Source organism: Strigops habroptila, chromosome 12 (genome assembly GCF_004027225.2).
Source record: "Strigops habroptila isolate Jane chromosome 12, bStrHab1.2.pri, whole genome shotgun sequence".
NCBI classification, from domain to species: domain Eukaryota; kingdom Metazoa; phylum Chordata; class Aves; order Psittaciformes; family Psittacidae; genus Strigops; species Strigops habroptila.
The window spans coordinates 11,618,797-11,633,347 of NC_044288.2; positions in this window are offsets into that span (position 1 = coordinate 11,618,797).

Genomic DNA, 14,551 nt, shown 5'->3' on the forward strand with positions numbered 1-14,551 from the left:
GCCGGGTCAGAGTCTCTGCTTTTAGCCTCTTCTCTACCCCAGTAAATTGACTCTGTCTCCTGAGCATCAAACAGCAAAGCAAATTGTAAGAACCACTGTCGTGATGGGAAATGGAAGGAGAGATCATGATGAACACAATCTTTTCTGCTTTAGGGTGCTTAGGGAAAGGCCAGGATAAAACATCCCTCTCTAGAAATATCTCAGCTCTAAGCTGGATAAAACCCAGACCCCCACGCATGGGGCACATACATGGGGCACAAACTCACATACAATTCTGACACGCTTTGTGGAGCTGTATCATGATGCAGCCTGCAGAGGCTTGTTAGGACCCAACTTGGGGGCACATCAGTGCACTGTCTCTATAGATATCAGGGTAAGCATCCCACCCAGGACTGGCAAACATCCAACCATGCTCACCACTCCTCAGATTGCCTATAGATAAGCCTGTATAGCCCAGACTGGCAGAGGTTTAAGTTACAGTGGAAAATATATTAGATATGTCAAAATGTCTGAAGTCAAACCCAAGGGAATGCTGCCAGAAAGCATAGCTGTAAGATCATCCAATAAGCGGATGCCTCGAGGCATCACATAGGAACGTCTCTATTGCAACACTGTCAGTGATATTTAATTTGAGGGCAGTCAGTCTCCTCATGAAAACGCTGCTCCTGGGGTTTGGTGTGTGGAGAGCAAGCAGGCACCTCTGCTAAATTGCTTTCAGAGGTTAATACTGCAGCTGATTGAGGACTTGTGCCAGCAATGTCACTTTTGTTACTCAATAATACGGTTCCACATTACTCAAGCCCATCTGCAAATCTTTTCCACCACACTTGCTCAATCCCCTTGAAGTCTACACAAATGTGCCAGTGTAATTTAGAAGAGTATTTGCCTAACATCATCAGAGATAATCTGAATTTACACCAAGATACCCACGATAACCATCTAGGCTAAAACTGCAGACGTCTGGCCCAGTGAGAACATCAGGTCTTTAGCGGAACAACCAGTAACAGCAAGTTAAATGCGTCCTTTTGTCCAAACACAGCCCTCTCATAAACCTGCATTGCTCCTCTGAAGCCAGAGGAACTGCACCAAGCCCAGTTTGGGGTTGGAGCAGTGTACTATCAAAGGCGGACGCAGCCCAAGAATCGCTGCTCTCAGACAGTCTTGGTTAAGTTCAATCAGACTTGGCTGAGCCTACCAGTGAGGCCAGTTTCAGACAGGTTTGACTGAGTGTAATCAGCCAGACTTGGCTGAGGCTATCGGTGTTTACCACCCACTTGGAGACCTCAGTGGGGAGAAGATAGGAAGGGCTTGGGGAGCCTCCCAGCACACATTTCCCCGCCTGTGGACCACAGGCAGGCTCTGACACCTTCTGGCAATGGCACCTCCGCGTGATTTAAACCTCTCCAGGCCTCTCTTCTGTTGGCAGATGATTGCTATTTACTTGCAATCAGGTCCATTGCACAACACTGAGGATCTCCTAGAGGAACAGCCCCAACTATTACCAGCAATGGGCACCACCACCTTCAAACATGCAGATGCAGAAGACAATCCTTGCCTGCCTGTCTGCTCAGTGCCCTCTCTTTCAGTTCATATCTCTGACAACCAGAGCTAAACCACTCTTTGGGAAAGACCACTGGGGCTGCCAGGCTACCTGAAGCTCCTCTCTCTCCCAAAATCCATAGCACTGCCAAGCTATGGATCCCAAGCTCTCTGTGACATGAACAGCAGTTACACTCAGCTTCTTCACACAGGAGTGGGAATGTCTGCTGGATTTCCTTGCAGAAGTGAGAAGTTTCTTCCTGAACTCTGAATCCACCATAAGAATTAACTCAATTCTTACTGTCAAAACTACCCGAGACATCAACTTGCCAACGAAGACACCTAGTTTCAGGGCAGGCCCATTCATTTTCACACCGAGATCATTTGTTACCTACATTCCTCCATTCAGAAATCCCTTCGGAAAAAAAAAGAATTTGGGGAAAAGAAAACCAAACCACTCATCTGTCTCCGAGTTTGATGTGATATAAATTGAAATGTCACTTCAGAGGCCCCTGACAAAACACTTCAGGAAGAAGGGCCCCAGCACTTGTGGCCTTTGCGCCAGCTGCTTTCCCATTTTGGGAAGGGTTTAAGATGGCCGGAATAAGCCGGTCTCTTCCCACCACCCTGCATTCGAGCCAGCGTCAAAAGTTCATCTGAGCATTACGCCATCAAGAGATGAGCAATAGTTGGAATTGCTCGGGATGGATTGTCCAGCCAGAGGATCCAAGTAAATCCCACTGGCTTGTGGCAGAGTTCCTGCACAGGAGCGGGAGAGCAGCACTGCTGGAGTTCAAGACCCCTTCAGAGGTCTTCAAGCACAGATGAGAACCAGGGAGGCAAAAGACAGCCAAAGGAAGCAGGGGCAGCTCTCAGAGCATCCCTACACCATAGTCCATGCTGGAGGGCAGGATCCACACATCCTCGGGCCCAGGTGGCCTTGGTGCAATTTGAAGTGACACAAAAAGATGATACAACCATTAGTAACAGTGCCAGGAGAGATGCTTTTGTCAGAAGTGATTTATACCTTTTCACACAGCTTTTGGCACTCGGCGTGAGTGAAGCAGGCAGGTAACTGGAAAAACTCAGGAGCTTCTGCTTGCACGAAACCCAATGGCAAGTTGTATTTTCCAACTGGGAATCTGGGGAAGACCTCCAGAACCTCACAGAGGGTGACTAATTCAGCGTACCATAGAATGCTGGGCAGGGCTTTGCAAAGCAGCTGGGTTTATTTTCATGCTCACAAAACTGGTGAAGGCTGACAATGCTGAGACTGAATGGTCTAACACCCCTTCAGCCTTGGGATTGCACTGCTATGGTAGAAGCCAAGATCCAATTGATTTATAGACACTTTGTGAGCAATGGGCGGCTTTGCTTGGGGATCTCTCCTGCCCTTCATGCATCTACACAAAGCAATTCCTCCAAATGAGGTGTTAACTGTGATTTGGAGCACAGGAATTCCCAATAAACTCGCTGCACTGACACTGGGCACAGACACAACCTGCACTTCAGCAATGCCCTCAGCTCCTTCCCCCACATGGTACCTCGCTGGATAAAGCACCTTGCTGGAAATCTCAGCACACAATGGCACTGTGCTTCTGCCATCATCAGGACATTACTTCAGCTCCCACAAGCTTTACACAGCTCTTCTAACCAGGTCGGGAGGATGCTAATGTGAAACTGTTCAGGTCAGTAAGACATGCACTGGCTCCACCAAACCCAAGCTATCCCCCTGCATTCCTCAGCATCTGGGGAGAGGCTCGAGGCTCAGGTTTTCTTTATATTCCAAATGAATAGGAAATTCTTTACATTCCAGATCTCTATGAGAGTCCTGCTTCTAATGAAGTTTCGCTACACTTCTCTTTCTTGGCTCTCTTTCAATGTAAAGAATCACAATGAACCTGAGCTGGCATCTTTCCATCATTCAGGACTACCAGCATGATAACTTAAGAGTAACTCCAGATCTGGCCACTGTTGTATCTCATCACAGTGGAGCTGTTTTGTTGCAGCTAATGGTGCCGCTCTGCTGACTTCCAAACAGGCTGGGGAGAATAAATTACTGCAGTTTATTCCCATCCAGCTGACATTCCCGCCATGCCATCACTCACAAGCAGGGATCTGAACATTAGAAATGTAACCCACCACCCCAGACAGCCTCAGTCCTCAGAGGGGAGTTGGTGCAGAGGAGACTTCCCACTTCAAGGCTCAGCACTGGCAGCAAGAGCCCCAAACCCAAACTGATGGCTCAGAGAGGTGAGTAACACTTTAATTTCTAGCACAATAATCGTGTTCTCATGCTACTTGAGGGCTTTTCAGGGGTGGGGAGGAGAGGGAGGGATGTGATTTCTGATTTCTGATAGCGGCATTGCCCTTTCTGGCTCTTACCTGTGGGCTCTCAAGGGTGGTCATTTGAGCATCTTGGCAAACCAGGAGCTCCAACCCCACAGCAAGCTTGGCTCAGTCCTTCTGCCTGTCTGAGCATCTCCTGCCCTTGCACCAAGGAAACCCAGGAACTGTGGTTTCCAAAGCAAGAGAGGACTCCACTGCCAACCAGAGTGCATCCCAGCTCCACAGCACGTGGAGAAGGGGTGAAGCCATGAGCTTTGCTGCCTTTAACATCTCACTACATTAAGAAGGCATTTTGCAAGCAGCCAGTCCACCAAATACTTCATTTAGTATCTTGGCCTGAGAGAAGAGGCAAATGGTCCACAAGACACTCAGCTGAGATGTGGCTCAGTTGTGCAGCAGAGCATCGGCTGGGCTCCACAGCCACCCCCTGTACATGGCTCACAGGCAGGTTAAAAACAAAAGATGAGGGATAGAGATCCTACAGGGAAGAAAGTGGCCAGAAAATATAATGCATCTTCTCAGTGTGAGTCTTTTCATAGCACTGGGAACTGTACAGAGTGGAGGTATGGTGCTGGCTTTCATTAGATAAGCTTTTACCTGTAGAAAACCTTTTCACAAGAGAGGAACAGAGAAAGTAGGACCAGAAATCCTCTCCACAAGGTGTAAACAGGAACAGGTATGTACTAGCATGAAATGCAATATGGAGCGAGAAAAACAAGTCATGCCTCACCTTTCTAATGAAATAGCATTAGAATCTAAGAGTTTGGGCACTGCACATCTATGGTTACAAAGCTACAGCTCTGATTGATATTGGGTCAAGCACAAACTGAAATCAAGCCTGGCTTTCTAGGTTGCCTTTGGGTGGAAATGAACATACTTGCTTTAGCGATGCGCTGTGCTGCCTGACAGGCCTGCAGGTTTGTATGACACCAGCTGCTTCCATATCAAATGCTGCCCATATAGCTAAAATTAGCCTGGTCACATCTCCTGGAGGGGTCTGGCTGTACAGCCCCCACCAGCCTGTGTGGGCTTCCCAGTGATGAGGAGTTCACTGCTCAGCACAACACAGGCACACAGTACCTTATGGAAACCCAAATGTCACTACCATTCATTTAAACTCACCTTTTGTCCTCCATGGGCACGGGGTATGGCAGTTCACTGTCATAGGAGGTGTTTGTGAGAGCTTAAACACTCCAGTCTTGATGCTTCCTACAGACAAAAATAACCATTAGACCAGGTGTACATTTGTGTTTAATTCCAGAAACATCCATGCAAGTTATTTAATAGTATGTAACACTTTTTGCCAGCTCAAGTTTCTATTGAATGGCTTGGGGTTTGTAAGCTTATTTCCCTAGAAAAAGCTTCCTTTGACTGTACAGCAATGGCTTAATTTAGGCAACTTGAATAATGACGGGTTTGGCAATTAGCACTTTTAACTGCTTCATATTTCACACCTTAGTTCTACAAACATGCCTCTAAACTGCAGTGTTTAGTGATATTCTGATTCTTTGCACTTTGCATGCATGATTTATCTCTGTGTAAAAGCTCTGAGGCTGGAGCAGTTTTTATACCATGTTTTACAGTGCAACAGGTAGGTCCCTGGTTTGGGTTGTGAGGATACTGCAGCACATGCAACGTGATGACCCCCAGGCCTGCCCACCCCACGGCACTGCAGTGATGCAGCTGATGAGCAGCGGCTGCCCCCATGGTTCATGTGCCCACCACAAACCCCTGTGATGCCTCCAGGAAGGTGCCTCTGGTCAGATCCTCACACCGCTGGCATGGGGATGGCTCTGCCCAGCGGCTCAGACAGATGCTCCTCTGTCAGCAGACGAGTGAGCTAAAAACAACCCCTGGCATGTCAGAGAAACCAGAGACCAGAGAGCTTTAAATAATACTCGCCTCAAGCAAAAGTCTCCGGGGTGATCCTGGAGTTCTTGTTCAATTGTACAAGCTCAGATCTCACTGCTGCCGGCCCCACTCTGGAAGCACTGGCGCTGGTGGTGGCCTGGCACGCTGGAGCAGCGGGAGAGCCCCGAGCCATGGTTCCATATGAACGTGTGCCCAGCATGAGTGGTGCAGGTGGAGCTGAACCCAGGGGAGGTTTTTAGGGCAGAATTCACTGCGGGCACAGATGCAAGGTGATGTAGTGCAGCGATGGGTAGCCTGGAGGATTATGTGCTGCTCTTTCTGTGCACAGGCTCCCTCCCTGGGGCACAGGCTGGAAGCACACTTATGGCACTAGAGATCAGACACAGAGCATGAAGCTCAGTCACTCACCTCCATTGTCACTGCAGCCTTCTCCGTTGCACAACAAAAGCACGGGCAGCACAGGGACCTCACAAACAGTGGGAAGAGAGGACAAGCAGGCTCAGGAGCTTTGATTCATCTCTGGATCCACCAGCTTTGGTGACAACAGGTTTATGTGGCAGAAGCATCAGACCACCTGTCAGGATATGCTGTGGGATAACCACCCAAAACACACCTGTGAGGCAGGAGGTGACAGAAGTTATAGCACATGCTGCTTTGTGTGGCACTTCAGAGAAAAATATTATGCAGACTCTTCAAAAGCTATCCCAGATTCCTCAGTACTGCTATCAGACTGCAGACATCCCATCAGAACGTGTTCCCACCTGAGGATATATTTTATTCCTATTCAAAACTATTTAAATCAGCTAAATCAAAGCAAGAGGCTCCGAGACACAAAAGGCTCTTTGTCCATTTTGGTGATAACTAGTTCAGTAAAGACATCCCGTGTTACAATTCACAGAGGAAGGGGGACAGACACGACAGGTCTGGTCTGGGGACAGCAGAGCTCAGAACACACTGCAGGAAGTGCCAATGTAACAGTACAGCCACGGACAGCAGAAGCAGCAAGTTATCACTGGAGCCTGGATAGCAAAGCCGTGAGTCACACACAGTTACACACTGACCACACGATTCCAACCTTCTCCCAAGCCTGGGGGAATGACATACCCACCTCCTCCGAAGGTGTGCCCCACATGAAGGATGGAGCTGGCCAGACTGGCTCCATTAACCTAATCCTCTTTATGACTCACAGGAGAGTTATCGTCGTATTTGAGGATGGAGAGGTTAACATGCTTGCTGGCTATAGAGCGTACTGTGATACTTTCTACTTTAAAGGAAAGACCACGGGTTGTATTTATGTATTAAGGATGAGGCTCTGTTTCATTATTCACTGCAGGTATCCATGGAGGAACGGGGATAGCATCCTCCAGCAGTCCGCAGTGAAAGGGAGAGCAGGAGCTTGATTCCTCCCCTCCTCATCCTCAGCTGGGCTCATGCAGGCAGGAGGGGAACTGCTCAGGCACACGGCTCACAGATTGTACCAAACCAGAGCAGCTCAGCACTGTCCCAGTGCATCAGCTCTCCATCCAAGCACTGACAACACAGAGTCCTTAGGGAGTAGTAATCCAGAGCCAGTAAAAGCCTGTAGATGTTTCCCCAGAACTTACAGGAAATAACTGTCTAGCTTCGGTATTACACAGCATCCTAACTGCAGAAATGGCCATTCCTGTGTTCTTTCCAGAGCACTGAACTAGCCATTCCCAGGTTCTTCCAACAATATTCTTTCCATAGCACTGAACACTTGTCCTCAGGGTCCACCTAAAGGACACCCAACGTCCACTAAACACAGCTCCTGGGGTGTGCAATGTGAACACCAAAGGCACACAGAGCACGGGCAGCAAAGAGCAGGCGGGTGCCTCAGGATGCCCAGGGACCCTGGATATACTACTGCCTTTACTCACATCTGCATGTACTCTGCGGGGTAGAGCCATGGCACCAGAGCCATCACACACTGCACTCCCCAGGGTCTGCAGTCTTTACGTGTCAGGCAGTCTGGGCTCAAAATCCTTCCTGTAATGCTCTGGCATGCAAAAAAGTGGGGTAGGATTGGGGGGGTTTTATAGGGAAGGAAGCAAAGGAGCAGGATCTCTGTTTGACATGAATCTACTTGCTTTAACAAGTATGGAGGCTCATGATTGCAAGTGGAAGCTTAGCATCTCTTAAAATAAGCTCTAGGCATCTTCTAGTGTCGGTGCTTAAAAAGGGGTTTAGTCAGTTGGTTCTAGGAACTCCAGTTTGACTCAAGTGTCCAGTATCTGTCGGCAGTTCAGCTGTTATCCAAAAAAGGGGAGGGAAAGCCAGAATTTTCCAGCCCTGAGAAACAGCTGTGCTCAGAAGAGGCATGTAATATGAGGGATAAAATTAATTCCCTCTCAGCCCTTGCTTGTGAGCCATTCCCAGCCATTGGATGCACAGCCCGGCTCTACCACATGGAGTGAACCCCACTAGGCGGCCCCAGAGCCATGCCAGGACTCTGCTCTCATCCAGGGGCTGGATCAGGGACCTTCAAGGCAAGCAAAAGGTGATTTGAAGGGAGAGACTGTGAGGCCCCATCTCATTACACTCCACTTGGAGTGGGATGTACCATGAGCAGAACTACCCTGAGTACACGTACCCCTGCACGCTGCCCATGGACACCAACATCCCACAGACCTCACGGCCATGAGAGGCATACACAGGGTGTGTTTGCAAATGCTCACCATCTTATCAGGGACGTGCCTTAAGTAATTCCAAGATTAAGTTTCTATTGTGCTGTTTCCTATTTTTCCATTGCCCAAATGCCATTATATTCAGATCATGGTTTGGGTTGGAAGAGACCTTAAATCTCCTCCAGTTCCAACCCCCTGCCACGGGCAGGGACACCTTCCACTAGAGCAGGTTGCTCCAAGCCCCTGTGTCCAACCTGGCCTTGAACACTGCCAGGGATGGGGCAGCCACAGCTTCTCTGGGCACCCTGTGCCAGCACCTCAGCACCCTCACAGGGAAGAACTTCTTCCTAATGTCCAATCTAAATCTATTCTCTTTCAGCTTAAAGCCATTCCCCCTTGCCCTGTCCGTATAGGTCCTTGTCAAAAGCTCTTCTCCAGCTTTCTTGCAGCCCCTTTAAGCACTGGGAGCTGCTCTAAAGTCTATCCAGAGCCTTCTCTTCAGGCTGAACCAGCCCAGCTCTCTCAGCCTGTCTCCAGAACAGAGCTGCTCCAGCCCGCTGAGCACTGATGTTCTTTTCCTTGCGACATTCTGCTCTGTACAATGCATGAACTCATCTTAAGCTTACGAAGACTTTCAAGCATGAAGCACAGGACACACATTTCAGCAGCGTGCTGTTCTGCACGCTTCGAAGTCTTTGCTCATCCCAGAGGGAGCCTGTCCTTGGAAAGCCAGTGCACCTTTCTGTCCTTCCTGAACAGCACGTATGGAAACGCCCCAAGAGTGCCATACACAATTTTTGAGATGCAAATCCTTGCTGCTCAATGGGTGACATTAAAAACCTAATCCACAGAAAAGGAGTCTTTGAAATAGTTTATTTCAGTGCTCCATGTTGCGAAAATACGATACAAAAGACTCTCGGCAAGCCTCGAATCCAATCAGGGTTCTGCATTTCTGTAAATACCTCATCTATGGCTACAACAACCTCTCCCAGCTATTTGCTTTTTTGCTATATTTTATTATATCTTAGCTGCTGCAAACCTGCCCCTTTCCCCTCCCAAAGAACACTCATTTTAGGAAATCACTGCACAATTTGAAACCATCACACATTTCCCTGCAATCCAAGCAATCACCTCGGGACCCTTGGTGCGTGGGAAGAGAAACAAATCAAATCACGCTCTTCTCACTTCCTACAGAAGCCCTGTTATTCACACCCCAGGAGCAACAGAGAAGCCACTTTCAAATTACACATTCACATCACCAAGTAACTCACAACTAGAAAGCTCACTGCTGAAGGAGTGATAATTTCCCCATTTAGCCATATGGCACAGAAGAAATACAGCTCCAGACAGAGATTTCTCCAGCCCGCTGCCTTTGGGAGAGCCTCATTCTTTGCAGTCCTATGTTCATATCACTGTTAAGCTGTACACGGTAGTGCCACAAGAGATGTGTCTAGCATCCACTCCCAAAGCTTGGACACCTCTGTGAAAGTGAGTAACACCATCAGGTACATGCAGATGGCTTGCAAAATGCATGGCTTTCAAACTGACTGAAAATTGTTATATTTCTATTTGAGCCCGTTTTCTAATGCTGGTACATTAATACGATGATGCAGTCTAGGTCTGCCCCACTTCCAAGTGTAAATTTTAACATGCACTCCTCCACCCTACACACGCTCTTTACAATGCAGTGTATTTCAGATCCAGCAGATGCTCATTTTGTTCCTAAAACAGATTTAATGGCTTTTCCATGATCTAAACACCTGGCAAAAGGCCTTCATGCAGCTTTAATACTTTCCTAACCCTGTGTTAAATTTGGCCTAGTGTTGCATATAGCATAATTCTGCAGCCATGTCAACTATTCAGGTAATGCTAGAATGTCATCATTATGGTTTGTGTCAACAGCGTGATCTGCATGTACCTTGTAATCATTCTGGTGTTGGGTTGCAAAGGTCCTTGGACTCTTCATTTGGCTGAGTCTAATTCTGTCCCCTTCACAAAGATCTAGAGTTACACTAAGTAAAGGCTGACATTTACATGAGACACTAGGACTGCTAGAATGACTCACCAAGGTAAAACCTTGGCTATATGTTCTTTCAAGGGCGCAAGCTGTGTAGTGCCAACATTTCATAGAATCCCAGATCACGGTTTGGGTTGAGGGGACCCTAAAGCTCATCCAGCTCCAACCCCCTGCTACGGGCAGGGACACCTTCCACTAGAGCAGGTTGCTCCAAGCCCCTGTGTCCAACCTGGCCTTGAACACTGCCAGGGATGGGGCAGCCACAGCTTCTCTGGGCACCCTGTTGGAGTGAGTCACTACTCTCCTATGAAGAGGATCTGCTGACCTGCAGTAGAAAGCTCTGTGCTTAGCAAGACAAACCCAGAGAGAGGGGCACGTCATGCGTGGAGCTCGGCAGGACTCGGGAACAGGATCTCAGGGGTCTGAAAACAGATAGTTAAAGAAGCCTGGAGCATCACTCATAACTAAAGAAAAGGAGACATGTCAGAGAGAAACCAGCTACCTCAGAGTGACCTTTCAGTGTTTTCCTGGAAGCTGAATGGCCTTCTCTCATTTTTACTGCTAAGTTGGACAGCCACAGGCACAGCCTCACACACAGGACAGCTTTGCACTGGCACAGAAGCCCACTACTTCAATCAATCACGTGAAACCAGTTAGTAGTAGCAGGGCTGGCCAGCATTGCAGCCCGTGTCCAAATGCCCTCCGTACATTTGCTCTCCCAAATTCACCCTGCCCTTGAAAGCAGCACCAGTCACCACGTTCAGCACACCTGAAAGTCTCCTGGTTTATTACATTTCCTGAGCCCCAATGCCATTAAGTCTCAATCAAAACCAGAAAATTCAGGCTAAGCCAGTGACTGCTCTGCTGATGAAGCTTATAACCTTTTTATCTATTCCCATGAACTCTCCTTTATCAAAATCCAATATTAACAGTGAAAGCATCCAACACACAAGAAGCAAACTGTGAAGTGGAAGGACCACAGAACAGGAGATGAGAACAGAGCATTGAATATAAATCATACATGTGAAGGACGAGTTTGTCTACAAACCAGGGTGCTGCAAGGAATGTGGGTTTCAAGGATGGCTTCAGCAGCCAAGCACAGACTTCCCAATGATGGGGTCTCATCTCAGTTGAACTTGTAGGATCTGCATTGCAGCATCACCTACATAGCTGCCTGAACACTGCATGAACACTGCTTGGTGTGTTACCTGGCATCAGTCCAGGTTCACATGCAACTTTGACAGCCATCATCTTTGGGCCATGGACTCTGCCATGTCAGGTCTTAGTAGCAATCATTGCATTGAGGAACTAATGCCACACAACTGAGTAACTGTGTTGAGCACAAATTTGTACGCTAGCGTTATTCCTGCTAAAGTTCAGTTCCTGTTTTATCATGGCTGGAAACTTGTCAGAAGCTGTTCTTATTCAGTTCACTAGACCAAGCTCTCTCCAGGTTCTCTCTTCTCACTGCAGATAAAGTGTGTCCAACTTTTCAGAGCAAACTTCCTGGAGTACCTCACTGTGCTTTGATCTTAAACCACAGCCTGCCTCTGACCACCCCACTTGCTCTTGCTAAGGGACACGTCTGTGCCTTCTGTTTCTGTGTGTGTCTTACCTGATTCCAGCCTGATCATAGACTTGGAAACAGAGTGGAACAACCAAGAATGGTGGCGTGTCTATAGGAGAATTAAGTCTTTTGTTGCACAGAAACAAAAGGGGTATAGATCCTCCGGTGCAGTTTTGTTAATGCTGTTTCTGCTGTGTTGAATGATCTCTAAAGCAGATATGTCAGCCCAGGAACCACTTTCACAATCTGCACATCTGATTTTTCACAACCCTTCTTCTTTGGGGAAAAACCAGAGCAAATCAGGTAATTCTACAGGTCCTGAAAACTTACTGTGCTGAGCACTACCTGATAATTGCAAGAAAGCAATGGAATCAGTGTCACAGGGATCCATGGTGGCCTACAGCCAGGATTGGTTTGCGGCGGGTACCCAGGGCAACTCAATAACATTGGCTTCCCAGGCCCTCTCCCACATCCAAGCTGTCCTTGCGTCACGGCACAGCCCTGTTGATGGCCACATGACATAACCCTGGACAGGAGCCATCCTTGAACTGCTTGAGAGACTCTTATAACTCCAGAACCACAGACACGAATATGAAAGCCACGGGTGGTCCAAGTGCATGTGTAACATGGGGAGCTGCAGGTCTGAATGAGACACTCAGTGTTCTCATCACGAATGTCTGACTGCCTCAAAGCAGTGATTGTTTCACGTGGCTATCCCAGTCAAATCCAACCAGGCTGCAAAACATCTTCACTGTAATCAGTTTGGCTGGGTTGGAGGGTGACAGAAAGGAGGAGAGAGAGCAGATCTCAAATACATTATTTGGACCAAACAGCTATGCAAAGCCTCTGAAGGGTTCGGATGCATGCACTGATTTTATCTGATGAGATGGGTGCTTTTGTAGCACACAGACCTGTTTGAGGTAACTAAATCCTAGTCTGCTGAGGTGCCTCCATGTCTCTACACCAAGCACCTATCTGTATAGCTACAAATATGACTGCAAGACAGGGTGACAGTCAGCTGGATGACCCCAAATTTGCAGTTATTATACCTATTGTGTTACAAATGTTGTAAGTACCAAAGAATACCATACAGAACTGGGAGCATCAAGTGTAAGATCCAGACCCTGAAGAAACACATAGGTTAGTCTGACCTAGAGCACTGTCACATGCAGAGAAACAACTGCAACCTTAAGGAGAGACTTCTGACCTGCCAAGCCATGACCAGTCACATCGGATACTTAGCAGGCTGCAAGCACAAAGCAAAGCTGCCGCAGTGGTTGAACAGGCAGGAGCTCATAAGGGGACAGTTACAGTGGCCTTAGCAACTGATCCCTAAACAAACAACAGCTTTGCCACCATCTGCCAATACCTTAAGGTACTGTTTGTATGACCACAGACACAAACATAGGACTTGGTAGTAACATGACAACATCAGCTACCAGCCAATGTAGAATAAGGCTCCGAACCTGACGCTGCAGGTGCTAAGATGGGAGAGATGGTGAAAGGCTGGATTAACAAATGGGGAACACATATCCCAGGGCATCCTTTAGCAAGTCAGCAAGTCGGGAGTATTGCATCACACCAAACAGATCACCAGGGGACATATATTGCTCCTACAGGCAGCAGAAAGTCAGTTCAGTTACTTCCACGCCTTCTCCTTGCTGACAAACCACATTCAACTCCTTCCCGCAGCTGTAGCTCAGGGCAGACACAGAAGCACCATCTCCATGTCTCACACATGCTGCTGTCTCTCAGTCCAAAGCCACCTTTTTAATGTTCACTCCCAAAGCAGAGCATATGACAACAGCACTGCTGCTCTGCTCCAAGTTATTTATCAAGACAGGCAGTTTTACTGATGCAGCTGAGCCCAGGAGAAGCAGGAGCATTAGCCCGCAGCATCCATCAAGAAAAATCTCTCTTACTATAGTAAAAGGGAAACAAAGATGAAATCTGTAAAGCTTTTATTGCCACTGTGAGCTAACAAGCTACCAGTAACCACTTTTTTGTGTGTCAAGCCAGTATGCTACAGTCCTCATGGGAGAAGGATCTGGTAGGTGGTTTGCACTTCAGCTAAAGTAACAAGGGTTTTCTTTAGATTCTTCTATCTAAATGCAGAAAAACCTCAAGTCCACCATGGAGCCAGGTTTCACGGGTGGCTTGGATCCGTATCAACAACCTTGGTTAAATGTCTGCGTGCTCTGGAGGTGACCTGAGCCTGCTCTCAAATACTAAGGATACTCCCATTTTCTCTGCACATACCTCCTGCTTCCCACCAGCATATGCTCAGTTCAGAAAACAGAGCTATCACTGCTTTGTAAGGAAAAGGAGACAGTTCTGAACACACACTGATTTATGTTTGTCTCTCCAGGTTCATAGCGTAAATCCAAAGACTAAGCCTCCTTGCAAGTCCCAGCATCCTGGCAGAGCCAGAGGAATGTCACAGTAAGTACAAACATTGTTGGGTCAAGTATAATCAGACTCCCAAAGTGTCTGTCTCCATCCTGCCCTAACATGAGCACACATCAACACTCCACCATGGAACAAGCATGTATCTTTGACTGC